Below are 15,248 nucleotides of genomic sequence, written 5' to 3'. Positions count from 1 at the left end.
TTTTTAGTCCGTGAGTGATTTAATAGTGTCTGAAAATAATTCACCTATCTGCTCATGTTTTATGCCAAAAAAATCCAATAAATTATCCAATTAACCTTAAAATCCTATGGGTCATTCAGTGTAAATTGTGCATATTACCTTTTTTTTTATTTTTATTTTTTTTTTTGTAAACAAATGGGATACATGTTGGTTCTCTGTTTGTACTTGGCGTAAAGGCATACCATTTGTGTAATCATAAATTTACATAGAGTAATGTTGTTTGATTCATTCTGTTATTTTTTTCCCTTCCCCCCACCCCTCTTTACCCTCTATACAGTACTTCCTTCCTCCATACTGCCCCCCTCCCTGACCCTAACTCTAACCCTAACACTAACTCCTCCCTCCCCCCCATTATGTGTCATCCTCCACTTATTAGCGATATCATTCGTCGTTTGGCTTTTTGAGATTGGCTTATCTCACTTAGCATGATATTCTCCAATTTCATCCATTTGCCTGCAAATGCCATAATTTTATCATTCTTTATGGCTGAGTAATATTCCAGTGTATATATATACCACAGTTTCTTTATCCACTCATCAATTGAAGGGCATCTAGGTTGGTTCCACAGTCTGGCTATTGTGAATTGAGCAGCTATGAACATTGATGTGGCTGTATCTCTGTAGTATGCTGATTTTTAAGTCCTTTGGGTATAGGCCAAGGAGTGGGATAGCTGGGTCAAATGGAGGGTCCATTCCGAGTTTTCTAAGGAATCTCCACACTGCTTTCCAGAGTGGCTGCACTAATTTGCAGTCCCACCAGCAATGTATGAGTGTACCTTTCTCCCCACATCCTCGCCAACACCTGTTGTTGCTCGTATTCTTGATAATCGCCATTCTAATTGGGGTGAGATGGAATCTTAGGGTCGTTTTGATTTGCATTTCTCTTATTACTAGAGATGGTGAACATTTTTCCATATGTTTGTTGATTGCTTGTACATCTTCTTCTGTGAAGTGTCTATTCATTTCCTTAGCCCATTTGTCGACTGGATTATTTGAATTCTTGGAGTAGAGTTTTTTGACTTTATAGATTCTGCAGATTAGTGCTCTGTCTGAAGTATGTTTGGCAAAGATATTCTCCCACTCTGTAGGGCTCTTTCTTTCGCATGCTGATAGTTTCCTTTGCTGAGAGAAAGCTTTTAGTTTGAATCTATCCCAGTGGTTGATTCTAGCTTTTATTTCGTGTGCTATGGGAGTCCTGTTAAGGAAGTCTGATCCTAGACCAACAAGGTGAATATTTGGACCTACTTTTTCTTCTATAATCTGCAGAGTCTCTGGCCTGATTCCGAGGTCCTTAATCCATTTTGAGTTTAGTTTCGTGCTTGGTGAGAGATATGGGTTTAGTTTCATTTTGTTGCATATGGATTTCCAATTCTCCCAGCACCATTTGTTGAAGAGGCTATCTTTCTCCCATTGCATATTTTTGGCCCCTTTGTCTAGTATGAGAAAATTGTATTTATTTGGGTTTGTGTCCGTGTCCTCTATTCTGTACCATTGATCTACCTTTCTATTTTGGTACAATACCATGCTGTTTTTGTTACTATTGCTTTGTAGTAGAGTTGAAGATCTGGTATTGCAATACCCCCTGTTTTCACTCTTCCTGCTAAGGATTGCTTTAGCTATTCTGGGTTTCTTATTCTTCCAGATGAATTTCATAATTGCCTGCTCTATTTCTGTAAGGTACGTCATTGGGATTTTAATTGGAATTGCATTGAATTTGTATAGCACTTTAGGTAGTATGGCCATTTTCACAATATTAATTCTGCCTATCCAAGAACATGGACGATCTTTCCATCTTCTAAGGTGTTCTTTAATTTCTTTCTTTAGTGTACTGTAGTTCTCATTGTAGAGGTCTTTCACCTCTTTTGTGAGATTGATTCCCAAGTATTTTATTTTTTCGAGGCTATTGGGAATGGGGTACTTTTCCTAATTTCTCTTTCTGAAGATTCATCACTTATGTATAAAAATGCGTTGCATTGATCTTGCAACCTGCTACTTTACTGAATTCACTTATGAGTTCTAAGAGTTTTCTGGTGGAATTTCCACGTTCCTCTAAATATGTAATCATGTCATCAGCGAACAGGGATAGTTTGAGTTGTTCTTTTCCAATTCGTATCCCTTTAATTTCTTTGGTTTGTCTAATTGCTCTGGCCAGAGTCTCAAGAACGATGTTGAATAGAAGTGGTGAAAGAGGGCATCCCTGCCTTGTTCCAGTTTTTTAGGGGGAATGCTTTCAGTTTTCACCATTTCGAATGATATTAGCCATAGGCTTAGCATAAATGGCCTTTACAATGTAAGGAATGTTCCCACTATCCCTATTTTTTTCTAGTGTTTTGAGCATGAAGGGGTGCTGTATTTATCAAATGCTTGTTCTGCATCTATTGAAATGATCATGTGATTCTTGACTTTAAGTCTATTAATATGGTGAATTACGTTTATTGATTTCCTGATGTTGAACCAACCTTGCATCCCTGGGATGAAACCAACTTGATCATGGTGCACTATCTTTTTAATATGTTTTTGTATGCGATTTGCTAAAATTTTGTTGAGAATTTTTGCGTCGATGTTCATTAAGGATATTGGTCTGAAATTTTCTTTCCTTGATGAGTCTCTGTCTGGTTTAGGTATCAGGGTGATATTGGCTTCATAGAATGAGTTTGGGAGGGTTCCCTCCCCTTCTATTTTATGGAATACTTTGAGAAGTATTGGAATGAGCTCTTCTTTAAAGGTTTTGTAGAACTCGTCTGGGAACCCATCTGGTCCCGGACTTTTCTTTTGTTGGTAGGCTTTTTGATGACTTCTTCTATTTCAGTACTTGAAATTGGTCTATTTAAATTGTTTAGGTCCTCCTCGTTCAGTTTAGGCAATTCATATGTCTCTAGAAACCTGTTGATGCCTTCGAAATTTTCTATTTTGTTGAGTATAGATTTTCAAAATAGCTTCTAATTATGTTTTGTATTTCAATCCTGTCTGTTGTGATATTTCCTTGTTCATTCCGAATTTTAGTGATTTGGGTTTTCTCTCGTCTTCTCTTTGTTAGTGTGGCTAAAGGTTTATCAATTTTGTTTATTTTTTCGAAGAACCAACTATTTATTTTGGCAATTTTTTGTATTGTTTCTTTTGTTTCAATTTCATTGATTTCAGCTCTGAGTTTAGCTATTTCCTGTCGTCTACTACTTTTGGTGCTTTTCTGTTCTTCTTTTTCTAGGGCTTTGAGCTGTAGTATTAGGTCGTTTATTTGTTGAGTTTTGCTTCTTTTATTAAATGCGCTCCATGAAATAAATTTCCCTCTAAGTACTGCTTTCATAGTGTCCCAGAGATTTTGATATGATGTTTCTTTGTTCTCATTTACCTCTAAGAATTTTTTTTAATTTCCTTCCTAATATCTTCTGTTATCCATTCATCATATAATAGCATATTGTTTAATCTCCAGATGTTGGAATAGTTTCTGTGTTTTACTCTTTCATTTATTTCTAACTTCAATCCATTATGATCTGATAGAATACATGGTAGTGTCTCTATCTTCTTGTATTTGCTAACATTAGCTTTGTGGCATAATATATGGTCTATTTTAGAGAAGGATCCATGTGCTGCTGAGAAGAAAGTGTATTGCTCTTGGTTGGATGGTATATTCTATAAATGTCTGTTAAGTCTAAATTATTGATTGTGTTATGAGATCTATGGTTTCTTTGTTCAATTTTTGTCTGGGAAAATCTGTCCAGTGGTGAGAGAGGCATGTTAAAATCACCTAGTATTTTGTGTTATGGTCTATTTGGTTTCTGAAATTGAGAAGGATTCGTTTGACATACATGGATGAGCCTCTGTTTGGGGCATAGATGTTTATGATTGTTATATCTTCTTGATTTATGCTTCCCTTAAGCAGTATGAAATGACCTTCTTTATCCCTTCTGAATAACGTTGGCTTGAAGTGAACATTATCTGAAATGAGGATGGATACTCCAGCTTTTTTGCTGAGTCCATGTGCATGGTATGTGTTCCCTATCCTTTCACCTTTAGTCTATGGGTATCTTTTTCTATGAGGTGAGTCTCTTGCAGGCAACATATTGTTGGATCTTTCTTTTTAATCCAATCTGCCAGAATATGTCTTTTGATTGATGAATTCAGGCCATTAACATTCAGGGTTATTATAGAGATATGATTTGGTTTCCCGGTCATTTGGTTCATTTTTTAAATTTTATTTATTTATTTATTTGACACAACTTGTTTCCTCCTTTATTTGACAATTCCTTTAGGATAATTCCTCCCTTTGCTGATTTGCTTCTTTGTTTTTCATCTCTTCCTCATGGAATATTTTGCTGAGAATGTTCTGTAATGCTGGCTTTCTTTTTGTAAATTCTTTTAACTTTTGTTTATCATGGAAGGATTTTATTTCATCGTCAAATTTGAAGGTAAGTTTTGTCAGGTATAAGATTCTTGGTTGGCATCCATTTTCTTTCAGGGCTTGAAAAATGTTGTTCCAGGCCCTTCTAGCTTTTAGGATCTGGATGAAAAGTCTGCTGATATCCGTATTGGTTTCCCCCTGAATGTAATTTGGTTCTTTTCTCTCACAGCCTTTAAAATTCTGTCTTCATTTTGTATGTTAGGTATTTTCATTGTAATGTGCGTTGGTGTGGGTCTGATGTAATTTTGTGTATTTGGAGTCCTATAAGCCTCTTGAACTTGATTTTCCATTTCATTCTTCAGATTTGGGAAATTTTCTGATATTATTTCATTGAATAGATTGTTCATTCCTTGGCTTGTTTCTCTAGGCCTTCCTCAATCCCAATAATTCTTAAATTTGGCCTTTTCATGATATCCCATAGTTCTTGTAGATTCTGTTCATGATTTCTTACCATCTTCTCTGTTTGTTCAACTTTGTTTTCAAGGTTAAATATTTTGTCTTCAATGTCTGAGGTTCTGTCTTCCAGGTGTTCTATCCTATTGGATATGCTTTCTATGGAGTTCTTAATTTGGTTTATTGTTTCCTTCATGTCAAGGATTTCTGTTTGGTTTATTTTCAATATCTATAACTCTTTATTGAAATGATCTTTTGCTTCCTGTATTTGCTCTTTTAACTATCGATTGGTGCGATCATTCAATGCTTGCATTTGCTCTTTCATCTCATCGTTTGCTTCTCTGATCATTTTAATTATGGACATTTTGAACTCCTTTTCTGTCATTTCTTCTGCCATGCTGTCATTGGGTTTTATTGATGTAACATCTAGATTTGTTTGCAGCATTTTCTTTCCTTGTTTTCTCATATTGTTCAGGTATCAGTGGACCGCTGAGATATTGCAGATTTCCTCTATTGACTTACAATGTCCCTGAAGATTTCTATATATATCCCCCCTTAGCCTTCAGTAGGCTGAAGTCTTGGAGGAAGTTGATAATGCGGTGCTCCACAAGGAAGCTGCCTCTCTAGGAGTGGTGGCCTTCAGGTGGTGTATAATCCCTGCTAGTGGGCAGAGGTGCCTCCACTTGTTGACCAATGGTCATCCAAAGGGGACCTAGTTTGCGGGCTGAGGCAAAGCCTGTTTGGGCCTGAGTCTCTAGTTTTACCGTCCTTGTGGGGAAACCTCACCCGGCAGGGAAGACTCACCCGGTGGGGAGGTCTCGCTGGTCAGTACCCTCCTAGAGGTTCCCCTCAATTTACAGCTACCGCCTGGGCTGGGCTGCCTTCCTCTGCAAAGTTCTCAGGGGCCCGGCCCTACCTCCTGAGCCTGGGAGCCTCACCCTTCGCAGATGAATCTCCTTAGGCTGCCCCTCCTCAGAGAATCTGTCCGCAGGCCTGGAACCTTCGCTCCGTCCTAAGCCTGTCTCTGTGCGGCTCTTCCACCCAGAAGCCTCCTAGATCCTGGGACCCTGCTCTGCACCTAATCACCTGGTTATGCGGCCCCTCCTCTGAGCAGCCACCTGGGGCCCCGTACAATCGCTCTGAGACCCAGAGACCCGCCACACGCCTCTTCCTCCAGACAACCACCCAGTATTCCGGTGCGGTCACTAGGAGTCCAAGAAACTCACTGTGTGCCTCCACCTCCCACCAACCACCCGTAGCCCTGGGCAATCAATCACTCCGAGTCGAAGTGACCCTCCCCGTTCCTCCTCCTTCTCCAGATAACCCCCCGAGTGTTCAGAAGCGGTCGCTCTGAGTGGCTCTGAATCCACGTGACCCGCAGCACGGGTCCTCTGAGCAACCGCCCGGAGCTCTGTTGCGGCCACTCGAGACCAAGCGACCCACCACGCTTCTCCTCCAGGCAGCCCCCCTGTGTTCAGGAGCTGTCACTTTAAGTCCAAACAACTCACCACTCGCCTTCTCCTCTGAGCAGCCGCCTGGAGTGCTAATGCAGTCACTGCGAGTCCAAACGACCCGCCGCGCTCCTCCTCCTCCTCCTCCTCCTCCTCCGGGCAGGCCCCGGGGTTCAGAAGTGGTCTGAGTCCAAATAGCTCGCCACGCAGCCCCTCCTCTGGCAACCGCCTCTAGCTGTGGTGTAGTCACTCCGAATCCAAGCGGCCACGCTCCTCTTCCTCCTCCTCGTCCTCAGGGCCGGCCCCGGTGTTCAGAAGCAGTCGTTCTGAGTCCAAACAGCTCGCCACACAGCTTCTCCTCTGGCAACCGCCTGTAGCTCTGGTGCAGTCACTTCGAATCCACGCGGCCACGTTCCTCCTCCTCCTCCTCAGGGCAGGCCCCGGTGTCCTGAGTCCACACAGCTCTCCTCGCTGCTCCTCCCCTGGGCAGCCGCCGGAGCCCCAGTGGTTGCTCCGAGTCCCAGCGCTGTGCCGAGCGGCCTCCTTTACTGCATATTACCTTTTGATAGACTCTGTAAATTGTTTCTGTTTGTTTCTCATGGATGGATTTTATTTTGTCATTAAATCTGAAGGTGAGTTTTGCTGGGTATAAGATTTTTGGTTGGCATCCGTCTTCTTTCTGGGCTTGGTAAATTTTGTTCCAGGCCCTTCTAGCTTTTACGTCTGTTTGAAAAATCTGCTGATATCCATATTGGTTTCCCCCTGAATGTAATTTGATTCTTTTCTCTCACAACTTTTAAAATTCTGTTTATTTTGTATGTTAGGTATTTTCATTATAATGTGCCTTGGTGTGGGTCTGTTCTAATTTTGTGTATTTGGATTTTTAAGCCTCTTGTACTTGATTTTCCATTTCATTCTTCAGATTTGGGAAATTTTCTGATATTATTTCATTGAATAGATTGTTCTTTCCTTTGGTTGTTTCTCAAAGCCTTCCTCAATCCCAATAATTCTTAAATTTGGCCTTTTCATGATATCCCATAGTTCTTGTAGATTCTGTTCATGATTTCTTACCATCTTCTCTGTTTGTTCAACTTTGTTTCCAAGGTTAAATATTTTGTCTTCAATATCTGAGGTTCTGTCTTCCAGGTGTTCTATCCTATTGGTTATGCTGTCTACGGAGTTTTTAATTTGGTTTGTTGTTTCCTTCATTTCAAGGATTTCTGTTTGTTTGTTTGTTTTTCACTATCTCTAACTCTTTATTGAAATGATCCGTTGCTTCCCATATTTGCTCTTTTAACTGTTGATTGGTGTGATCATTCAATGCCTGCATTTGCTCTTTCATCTCATCCTTCAATGCCTGCATTTGCTCTTTCATCTCCTCGTTTTCCTCTCTGATTGTTTTAATTATGTACTTTCTGAACTCCCTTTCTGACATTTCTTCTGCAATGCTGTCATTGGTTTATTGATATAGCATCTAGGTTTGTTTGTGACATTTTTCTTCCCTTGTTTCTCCTATTGGTCAGATATCAGTGCACTCTGAGACTTCCTCAATTGGCTTATAGTGTCCCTGGAGATTTCCAGGATATTACCTCCTAGCCTTCAGTAGCCTGAAGTCTTCGAGGAACTTTATAATGCAGTGCTTCTGAAGAAAACTTCCCCTGGCTTGCCACTTTGTGCAAGACTGGGGGATGGGTGTGCTCGGAAAGTCTCTCACTAAGCGGGTCTGCTCCAAGAAGCTGGCTGTGGACTTGGCCTGCCACCAAATGGAGCCGGGATGCTCGGGAAATCCTCTCGCCACCCTGCTCTGCTCCATGAAGCTGCCCACTGTCCCGGCCTGCTGCCCAGGCTTCACCCAGTGTGAGCGATTTACCTAGTGTCTCTGAATTGTCCTGAGTCTCTCAGTACCTTCCCTTCTTGAATCCTGTGTTCTGGAGTGACAGGAGATGCAGCTACCTTCTAGCCTGCCATCTTGAATATCCTCAAGGAAGTCATAGTTCTTAAACATGGAATGTGTCTGGTGTGAACTGAGATGTTTTGGAGGTTTCAAATATAGAATTAGCTTTGAAGATGTAGTTTATATATACCTCATTATATGTTTTATTAATAATTTTATATTGTCAAACAATGATAATATTCTGGACATATTTGTTTATGTTATCAGAATTGATTTCACCTATTCTCTCTACTTTTTTATGTGAATATTAAAAAATTTAAATTTACACTTTTGCCTTACAATTTATTTGTGTTGTACATTGCTGCTTTAGAAAATTCTTTTGAGCTCAAAGCCTAAGCTGCATCTTCATAAGAGCAGAGAGCAAAAGGGTTAAATTGATATTTAAACTAATGTTTATTAACATTTTTATTCATGAATAACACATGCAATTAACAAATATGTCCTTATATTCAAGTTTATATGGAAATATCATCCTGGCTATTCTAGACCCAGTACTGTAAGGAAACCCAGCATTAAAATAGCTGCAGCCTGAAGCTCTGGCTTCAATTTTTAGTAAACCAAATGTAAAAGAAACAAATACGGACCAGCTGTGGTGGGGAATGCCTATTATCTCAGTTACTCACAAATTTTGAGACACGAGCTGGCTTCCATGATGCACTCCTGCAATCCCCAGTGGCTCCCCTAGTGGCTGGAGTAGTAGGATTACAAGTTCAAATACAGCCTCAAAAGCTGAGCAAGGACCTAAGCAAATTAGCAAGATCTTTTCTCTAAATAAAATTTTAAAAGGATGGGGATGTGGTTTAGTTGTTTAGCACCCCTTGGATCAAACCCTGATACCACTCCCTCAAAACAAACAAACAAACAAACAAACAAAAAAACAAAAAAACCAAAAAAAAAAAAAAAACCAAAAAACAAAAAAAAACCAGTATTCCCAGAAGACCAGATAGCAGAAAAGTTAAATGGAACTTAAAGTAATTTCCATTATATCATTTCCAGCCATGAATCATATGTACATATATAATTCATGTTATACTGAATTTATACACAATGATAAATGCAAATTTTCTCCTCTCTGGGTTAGATTGCACTACTGCAAGGAACTCTCCCTTAAAGGAGCTGCAAGATGAAGCTCTGTGTTCAATTCACATCAACTCAAAGGACAAAAAATTAAAGCCAGGAGTTTGGCGCATGACTGTAATACTGAGACTAGTGTAAGCAAATTCATGAGGCCCCTTTTCAAAAAATAGAAAGGAGTGGGATTGGGTTTCAGTGTAGAATGCCCCTGGATTGAGTCCCCAGTGCTGCAAAAAACAAAAATAGCAGTCCAAAGTCTTTCATTCTGTTCTCATTAATTCCCAGATTGGCCTCAATCTTCTGTCACTCAGAGGTAGGTTCACTCTGCTCAGTGTCCGGGATCATGGACTTAAGCCCTGTCCAATCAGAGTCACCTGGATGATAACTGTCCAATTTGCATACAGTCAGCAAAGAGGAAGCGGGTTTATGCAGTCGAATGCTGACCTTTTTCTTGGAAGTCTGCCATTCTCTGGAACCATTTATGGCCTTTCTTTCTATGCTCAGAAGCCCCAGTTTTCTGTGCTACACAACGACTGAAATAGTCATAGAGAGAATGACGGCACTGTGAAAACTGGGAAATGGTGAGTGTGCTTTATGCATCTGGAGACTGGGGAGGGAAGTCAAAGCCCTTGGTTCTGGTGATAGCAGGAACAGAAATGGTGGCTGGGACTCTTCATTGTCCTCTCAGTCTGCCCACCACAGCTTCCTCTTTGGTGGCTCAGCCCGAAGCCCCTTCCTCTAGGTCTAGTGAGGTTGGTAGCTGGACCTTTGACATCCTGTCACATTAGTGCAAGATTTCTTCAGCCTCTGCCTGAAGCCCCATGAGGATATCAGTGTGTTGGCACCCCACAGTCTCCCTGGGTTGAGAGAAGAAGACTCAGAGGATCATTAGAGGAGAATGAGGGTATCAGTGTGATGGCAGCCCAGTATCTCCACAGGTTGTGTGGTGAAGACTGAGAGTATCATTATTGGAGAACCCCAATTCCATGGTGTTCCTGCATGAGAGTAGCCATGTGGTCTCTAGAAGTCTCAGTTTTTCCTTCCTACTGATCTAGCTAAATATACAGGAAGCAGTATCTCAAATCCAGAACCATGGCCCCCATCCTAGCTATTCCTTTGTCTATAAATAAATCATTTTAATTGGTTCTTTTTAGTTGTACATGACAATTGAATTCATTTTGTTATAACTATACAAGCATGGAATATGTCTTATTCTAATTAGGTCCTCATTCTTATGGATGTTGGCAATGGTAAAATATGCTATGGTGTATTCATGTATGTACATAGGAAAATTTTCTAAATTTTCAGCTACAGTTCACATTCCCAATGCCAGTTTTCCCTCTTAACATTATTGATTATTGGTTTCCCACGCTATAGTTCAAATTTATGTAATAATTTATCACTTCTACAAATACTGGACAGTGCATGCTGAAGGTTTTGTTTTCTGTATGGGAGAAATTTTTGAGAGAGGGAAGCAGAAAATTATCACTTGATCATTCCAAAAAAACAATGTGTGTTCATCTCCTCCATTTGTCTTCAAAGACACAGACACCTTATCATAAAATTTTTGTGTTGAAATTCACCTTTGAAGAATTTACTGTGTGGTACTTCCTTATATTAATCTCTCATTCTTTCTTAGTCCTGTGTTTCAAAACTGAATGACATAAGGTGCCCACCTCTGCTGTGTCTAAAACTTCTTGGGCTATGTAGTGAATATCAGTCTCTGAGTCTTTTCCTTTTGGAGAGCAGTTGAAATATTGGATGGAGCCTCTCAAGAGAGTAGCTGGATGCTCTCTAGCTGGGAGGAATCTCTTGACATAAAATTACTCAAAATGTACTCCCAATGACCTGGGAGGCTGAGACAGGAGGATCACAATTCAAAACTAGCTGCAACAACTTATCCAAGCTCTTAGAAACTCAGCTACACCCTATCTCTAAATAAAATATAAAAAAGGACTGAGTATGTGACTCAGTGGTGAAGCACCCCTGAGTTCAATCACCAGTATAAATAAATAAATAAATAAAATCTTCTAAAATTTTCTAAAAAACAATTCAGGTTTTTATTTGGTTTCTTTTTTTGTTTGTTTGTTTGACTCTTCTATGAATAATGTTACAATGAAAATGGAGTTTGACTATATCATTGACATAAGATTCCAACTCTTTTAGATATATACCCAGAATTATTACTGGATCACATGATATTTCTATTTTCCTTTCTTTTAAAAGAGACTTTATAAACTATTTTGAAAAACAGTTTCACCAAATTTATATCCTCACCAACAGCTGTACAAAGTTTTTCTTTTACCCATATCCATATAATCTGGAGTACATTTTATTTTTTTGCATGTTTTTAATATCCATTCCTGAAGCTGTGTTCAAGCTCCAGGAAGTCTATTGAACTGGTACAATGAATCCCTGATTCAAGTTTGTTAAAATTCAGGCTTTCCAGAAGCCACTGTGTTTTAAATAATAATAATAATTATTAAAAAAAAAAGAAATCAGTGACCTGTACAATGTCCGAGGAGTAATTGTTATTACTCAGTTAATACTGAGGTGAGTAGTGGAGGGACAATAATCAGGAAGTGAACTCTCACTCGGGTTATCAATGGCATACTGTATTTCACCCTATAAAATGCATGAATCAAGCTAGATAGAAACTCATTATTGTCAGCAACAGCAGGTGGCAAATATGGTGTCAAGTCCCTTCTAAGGAAAAATTCACACCTTTGAGATATAACTCCTCTTCCCTGGTCCCTGTTTATGAAATCCATGTGTGTATTTGAATAATCATAGAAAATCACCACTTTTTTATGGTTGTGTTATTATGTATATCTAGTCACTACTGTTTTTCTGAAAAAGTGTCAGCATTTTATTACAAAAGCTGAAAATGGAACAGCAAAGATAATGCAATCTTAAGACTTTCAGAGAAAAAAAAAAAGATTAGCCTTATTTTTCAACAATTCAGAAATCAGGACACCTCAAAGTTACATTAGGAAAATACCCCAGGCTGATTTCTTGATCACAGTAATTTTTTCAGTGTGTGTTGGGAAGAGACTCTACTTCTTGTGGTCATTCAGGCACCCAATCTGACATAACTCCATCATAGCATAGCTCTTTTCAACATGGAGACAGGAAAAATACTGTATGGAATGATCTACTCTATCTTGATATTATTTGGAGTAGCATACATCATCTGTTCATGGTTTGTTGGTCAAAGCAAGTTATAGTATTCTATCTTAACTTCTTATTTTTCTTTGTGAAATATTTTTTAAGTTTTTATTTGTTCTAATTAGTTATAAATGGCAGTAGAGAACATATGTGCATTTTGATAAATCATACATAAATGAAGCATGACCTCTTTTTTCAGCTCTGTATCAATTTAGGTGAAAACCACAGTAAAATTTAGAACTGGTGTTGGTTTGGTCCTATTCTCTGTTTACTCAAGTTACCACTGGCTCTTGAGGATTTGGTCTCAATTAAATAGCAAATTGTTCAAGGCAGGATTTCTTCCCAAGTGTACCCCAGATTTTCCTACTCATTAGAGGGTAAATATTTTCTCAGTTGTCTTATGTATCCTAATCTTTCAACTCACTTATAACTTTGTCAAGAAGGGTTCTTAAACATGAGTAGATGTATATTTCTTCAATTTCTAAAGATATGATCTTTTGTGATTATCAAACACATATATGTCTTGCATACAGTGGCTATTCAAATCTGTTGAGTGGTTTTCATTTGAGGCCTCTATTTTTTCCTTTCAATTAAGTGTTTAGTCATATGTGAGGTAATTAGTTTCTTCCACTCTGTCACTTCTCTTTGTACCCTTTAATAATATCACTTGAGAAATAAAATTTTTATTTTTATATTGACCCATCTATGAATTATTTTACCCTGTTTTGTGTAACTCTGAAATGGAGTACATTTATTTCTTCCTTGAAATTGAAGTTCAGTGTGGCCTACCATTGATGTTTTTTCCAGTCATCCCCAAAATTTAATTTGAAGACTTGGTCTCACTCAGTTGTTCAAGCTGGCCTTGAAATTGCAGTCTTTCTGCATTAGCCAAACCAGATAATATTAGAGTTGTGTACGACCAGACCACCCCCTCTGCAACTCCCTTTCTTATAACAACTTGAATGTTTTATATTTTGCTTTAATATTTAAGTAGGTATTACCTCTGAAAATGATTTACTCCATGGTATGAGGACAGGGCACAATAACACTTTTGTCACACAGGGACCATATTGCCCAAGCAGCTTTCTTTGAAAGGATGCTATATTTTCTTCTTCCCTACAGTGCACACTGTTCTTTCTCCTGGTCTAAGTAACAAGATACTTTTCAAAGGTAATTTTATGTATTCAACTACTGTGTATAAAAGTTTAAATTTTATTAAAATTTTATCTGAAGCCAGACACACACATCACATTTGTCATTTACTATTAAATGTGTATTCACATTATTGATGTTACATTATAGTAATTTGGCTTCAGAGAACTGGATAAAAAACTAAAAGAAATCCATATTGCCTGGCTGCAGGATTTTATAATTCCTTGGTCATGTAAACCATAGGTTACATTTCTGTGATATGCTACTTTGAGCTACCACCATAAAATAGGAACTAGAATTGAGGCTAAAGAAAGTTTGATTTTTCAGTTATGACCAGTATTTCATGCTAATGTGTGACTCAAAGTGAAAAGTCATTGTATTTATACAACAGTCATGTGTTACATTTTTATTGCCCTATTTTGCTGACTGGGGCTTTGATTACTGTGTAACTTTGTAAAACTCAATACCTTTTTTATTCTGGCAAAGTACCTATCAAATTAATTTTAATTTTGCAACCATTTTTCAGAATAAAATTCTGTACCATTCATATATTCACTGTGTATATCATCATCAACATGTAGTACCAAAAATTATTTGACATGGAAAACAAGGAGTATCCACTAGGAAGAATCTGTCATTCATCCCTGGTTCTGAAGCCCTATACTATTACTCAGAAAACTCAGTATGCCCAGACCCAGAAGGCAGGGTCTGAAACCCTGTCCAGTCAGACACCCTTGGGTAAGAATTCTCCAATCTATCAAGTAGCAAGTGAGATGGGGTAGTATTGATAATTTTGTTCTGTCTGGAGTCCATGATTGATGATATTCACTTCTAGGTTTCTTGCTTCTATGCTCAGGAGGACCAGCTTGTTTCAGCAAGCAGGTGCTGGAAAATTTATAGGGAGAATGCTATGAACCCTAAAAGCCAATAACTGGTGACTATGCAGTGTAAATGTTAGGATTGGTGAGGGAAGCTCCTCGGAAGACGTTGGACTAACTGTTGATGGGACTGGTTATGGTGGATGAGGCCTGCCCTGTATAGTCTTCGGAGTGTGCACCTCTAAAAATGCACCTATCTAACATGTACCCTAGCAAACAAGTAAGTGTGCAAAAACTGGGCACGACTGCTCTGACTTGCTGTTTCTGCCATGTACTTTCTTTCTGGCTCATCCCCTCTCCTCTTGAATAGGTCTCTTTTGGTAGTTTTAGTTCTGAGGCTGTGGTAGTCTCCTGAGTGTTCAACCATCATTAATATGTGCAAGTCTGAGACCTCCTTGGGACAATTCATTCTTAAGTCCCTCCTGGTCAGTCTAATGGGGAATGTGTGAGTAACTGAGACCCTGGGAATCCTGTCACATCCCTCCATGGTGTCTTCAGTCATGACCTGAAGCCCTTTGTGGTGTTGACTGGAAAGATCATCAGGAGAGAATCCCAACTCCATGTGTTATTTTCCTGCATGAAGTAGTGATGGTCTTTAGGAGCCCCATTTCTCTTTCCTTCTGAACTTTCCAAATGTATGGGAAGAAGGAGCTCAAATCCTGTCCTTCCTGTTTAGTTGTTTGTAGCTCTAGGAATTCATTCCTAAGAGTCCTTTTTCTGGCCTACATTCCCATTGTCAAC

This window comes from Sciurus vulgaris (genome assembly GCF_902686455.1).
Source record: "Sciurus vulgaris genome assembly, chromosome: 4".
In the NCBI taxonomy this organism is placed as follows: Eukaryota; Metazoa; Chordata; class Mammalia; order Rodentia; family Sciuridae; genus Sciurus; species Sciurus vulgaris.
Note: the sequence above shows the minus strand (reverse complement) of the source record.